The following is a 4,970-nucleotide window of genomic DNA, read 5'->3' as shown; positions in this document are numbered from 1 at the left end:
TTAGGTTTATTACCTATTGGTACCTATTATTATTATTATAGATCTATATATATAGATCAGATATATATATATATATATATAGTATATAGAATAGATATATATAATATAATATATATATAGAGATTTTTTTTTTTTAGAAATAATGATTACTCTGTCCTCTACTTTGTCTAATCCTTATAGCAGCGGTCCAGCTTTATGGGTAAGCATATTTTGGCTTCTTTGTTAAAGTCTCACCCAACACAAATGTTGCGTGTAAAAACTTATACAATTTTTAAGTTGGAGGAGGAAATCGTAACAATTTAAGGAGTTTAAGTTTGGTTACAACCAGGGGTTTTTTATAAATTTCAGCATATATGCAGCCATTGAATACTACAGCCATATAGTACTAATACTAACTTTCCACGAAGGACAATAAGGGCTGCAATAAGAAAGATGCTTGAGGGTCAAGTGAATGAACTAGTAAACACACTGTAAGGAGAAAAAAAAAAAAAAAAAACAGGAATACAACAACAAAAATATTTTTTTGAGGCTAACCTGGAACCAAACCAAGGAATCTACAGAATCAGTGCTAACACAAAGGTTATTGAACATGGAACAAACAAACAAAAAAAAAAAGCTTCAACAAAATCTAAACAAGCACCCCCATTCATGAAACAGATTTCACAAATAATAATTCCAAAAAACAAAACAAAAATCCAGGAAGGTGGTGGATTGGAGGAGGAATGGAGAGAAATGAGGGGCAAGATTCAGTGGATGGGGAAGGCCATGTAGACTGTGGCAAAGCAGAGTGAAAACTGAAGACCAGTGTGGAGTAGCAGAGTGGGACTGGTGGAGCAAGAAGCCAAGGCAGTAGTCCGAAGACCATGGTCTCCATGACCATGACAGGGCAAGCAGAAAAGTTCAGGTACCTCTCTCTTTGGCCATGACAAGACTGGCAGAGGGTTCAAAGACAACCCTCTAATGTGTTGCAACAGGACTGACATCCACAGTCGATAGAGGAGAGTTCAAAAAACAAAAGAACCTGAGAACATTCCAGGAGGTGGAATTCGAACTCCAGGACACACCCAACAACAACTGTCAATGTTGGTGGGCCTGCCCATGAGGCCATCAGCACTGACAGAATCAGACATACTTCTGCTAGGTCCATAGATGGCTCACTGTATCTATCACATACCTGAGAGAGCATGTAAAGGCGAGTATCTAAATGTGAGGTATCAGTTCAATAAAAACAGAATAACATCCACAGGGAAACAGGGAACAAAGACTAGCAGTATCTGCCAAACATCGGATCGAACCACATAAGTAAACACAAGGAGTTATGATTATATATATATATATTATATATATATATTATAATATTATAATATATATAATATATATATATATGTGTGTGTGTGGTGTGTGTGTGTGTGTGGGTGTGTGTGTGATGTGTGTGTGTGTGTGGTTTGGTTGTCAAGGGAACTCACGAGGGGAGGGTAACCATGGGAACTAGCAAGGGATCGTGCAGAAGATAGGGCTTAACATGGATGGCAGTCGTAGCAGATAAAATGGAAACAGAGAAAACACTTAGAAAAGAAGATCTGTAAAGTTCAAAGACTAAAGTCTCAAATACAAAGAGAATTTCTTTATTAAAAGTTAAGAGTTAACCACACCCTCCTAAACAGCTCATTCTAACATGCCCCCACATGTTCTAACATCACGATGTGGGAAAAGATAAACGCCACCCAAATGTTTCACTGGATAGAAAGAGGCGGCATAACTTTTTTTATCTCACCGTGGCTGCCGTGCCATGTTGTGCATGAGATGCTGTGTTTCGTTGTGAACAGCAAAGCTACTTTGTTTGGCCTTTCCAAAGATGTGACCCAAACTAGAAATCAGTGGTTAAGTTGTATTACAACCACTGTTCCAGAACAGTGCCATCCAACCCAAATATTCAGATGTGTGCTGTGCATTTTTTGCGGGAGGACAAGGACTGACAAGGACTCCTCTGAGAATTGCCTACAATGCTGGTGTCTGTTTTCTATAAACTGGGGGCAATACTACAACTTTGCAAGGACAGTCTGGCACTTCTTGGGGACACACCAACACAGCGTTAAGTATGTTAACATATGTACGTTACAAGGATTTGCTACTGATGATTTCAAATGCGAGTTTTGAAGGCAGTGTAGAGTACTGTTAAACCTTGGTTGTTTGATCCTTTCCTTTCTCCGATCACAATGCAGACATGGTTTTATGTTTATGCCAGCGTGGATATCCATGCAACTCGACATGAAAAAGACAAGTATAAGAATCATTATAATCCGTAATTTATGTCCCTCACTGGATGCAACACCAATCCCTTGGTTTGTAGATGGGGTGTTGATTGGTTTTTGTCTCATTGCCACTGGTGCCTGACAGTTTATCCTATCATGTCGGCACACAGGGCATCACAGTGTTAAGGGGGCGTAACATCTCCGTCACACGAGGTGTTTTTTTTCCTACCTGCTGAGTGTCGCTGGTTGACAGTGGTAGTCCTGCTGCCCTGCTTGCCTCGCTGTGCTTACTATCACTCTCTCTTGTTTAAAGGTGGGATAACAGATAGTTAATTGCCCACCGAGGTTCTGATACTATTCTAGCAGTCTAATCTATTAATTTGATCGAAAGGGTGAATTTTACTGCGAGTGCGTGCCCTGCCATCGCGTACACTCGTGAGCGTGTCAGTAGCGGTTCCATTTGTGCCTATGCGGTTTCTTTCTCCTCTCGCTCGCTACTTCGCTCTTTCTCACTCGGTTTGTATCACAAGTTCCTCAAAAAACGGGGGGAGATCTTCTCATCAAGCCGTGAGAGTAGTTGCTTCATCGCCTTTGTTTCCTGGCTGCCACTGGAATAGTTAGTATCTATTCTCGTTGCGGTGAGAAGCACATGGCAGAAATGCGGAAAAGATCGTTTAGGCTGACCGAGAAGATCTCCGCATTCTCACAACCCGATCTCCACACTTTGAAGTGGTGTACTAGTAAGACGTTAGGGACCGAGACACTGGCTTGTGGATCGTCTCGCTCAGGAGTCCTGTGCCATTGTTCGGTTCCGATAACAAGGGCCTTTGCAGCAGGGCAACATGGGTGACCTGTGAGGCGGCATAGGTCGCCGGGGTCTACACAACTACTCTTCTGTTCCGACTCAAACCATCAACAGGTTCTCCCCCACTCAGATGAATCACCCACTTGCAGAAACCTGATTGAAAGTGCTCTAGTTTATTGGCGATTCATAATTGTACGGAACTTGACAACTGAACGACACCAGCCACCCTATTCCCATGTTACCCGGAGGCCAGAGCCGCCGGACATCATTGCAAATTTAAAAAAAGTGCTGGCTTGACGCAACGTACATACAGTAGGATTGTTTATTCACACCGGGGCTAATGATGTTCCTTCGCCGGTCGGGAGCCTAAAAAATACAGTTAAGAGTGGTGAACTTCAAGCAGTATTCCGACCTGTAATATGCTCTGGTCCCATCCCTGCTTCCGGTGGTGCTGAGAACATAGCATATTGTCATCAGTCAATGGAGGGATGTCCTACGATGGTGCCCGCGCTAATACCTTACGGTCTCTCATAGCATTGGACCAAGCGTTTTTGGAACCTGACCTGTTGAAAGAGATGGTCTTCATCCCTCCTTGGGGTGGTGCCGCCTCTTCTTTCTACAGAAGATGCACTATCTTAGAGTTTGTACTTGACTACTGGCCCAGAGTCAGGAGGCGAAACAGACTGGCTAAAACCGACCCGTCTGCTAGCCGCCTCGCGTCAGCTTCCAGTTCATTTAATTCTCAGCACATAGGAGATTCCTTTTCACCTAAATATCACACTATACATACTGTTGTCTGTTGCCCCCCGGGCTAGAAAAATACAAAAAAACGTCCAAACCAATTTAAAAGAGCAACAATTTAATTGAGGTTCAACAAAAATAAAAAACAGATGCAATACCGGATAAACAATGATAAAGCTTGGCTTATTGAATATCAGGTTCCCTTTCTACGAAAGCACTTTTTTGTAAATAATATGATCACTGATCATAATCTAGATGCACTCTGTTTGACAGAAACCTGGCTAAAACCTGATGATTACATTATTTTCAAATGAGTCTATACACCCTGAAGATTACTGTTATAAACATGAGCCACGTCCAAAGGTAAAGGGGGAGGTGTTGTTTTCCAATTTATAATGTTTTCAGGATTTTGCTTAGAGGAGCAGGCTTCAAAGTATATAACTTCGTTTTAAGTATTGGTGGCAATATAACATTATCAGAGAAACAAATGTTAATGATAAATCCCCTGTGATATTTGTACTGGCTTACTGTGTATGCAGGTTTCAGGGCACCATGCAGACTTTTATTAAAAGAGTTTGCTGATTTTACATCTGAGTTAGTGCTGGCTGCAGATAAAGTTTAATTTTTAGTGATTTTTAATATCCATGTTGACTTAATGAAAAAGATGCATAGGGATAAACATTTTATAGATATTCTAAACTCTATTGGGGTTGAACAACTGGCGTCTCAGGACCCACTCATTATGAAAATCATATTCTAGATTTAATACTGGTCATATGGAGATTGATGTTGATGGTGTTGAAGTTATGCAGCCAGAAGCAATGATATCTCGAATCATTATTTATTTTTGTGCAAACTTCATATAGCTAAAACTGTAAAATTCTACTTATACATTACAAGTATGGTAGAACCACTCACTTCTACCGCAAAAAGACTGCTTTGTAAGTAATCTTCCTGATGTATCCCAATTCCCTTAGCATATCCTAAGCCTCAGAACAACTTGGACAACAAACTGTGGACTCTCTCTTTTCTAGCATTTTAAATGCAGTTGCATTTTAAATGAGTCTACACCCCAAGATTACTGTTATAAACATGAGCCACGTCCAAAGGGTAAAGGGGGAGGTGTTTCAATTTATAACAATGTTTTCAGGATTTCTCAGAGGGCAGGCTTG

This window comes from Cyprinus carpio, unplaced genomic scaffold (genome assembly GCF_018340385.1).
Source record: "Cyprinus carpio isolate SPL01 unplaced genomic scaffold, ASM1834038v1 S000006739, whole genome shotgun sequence".
In the NCBI taxonomy this organism is placed as follows: Eukaryota; Metazoa; Chordata; class Actinopteri; order Cypriniformes; family Cyprinidae; genus Cyprinus; species Cyprinus carpio.
The sequence above is the reverse complement of the archived record's forward strand: the minus strand, read 5'-3'. Positions refer to the sequence as shown.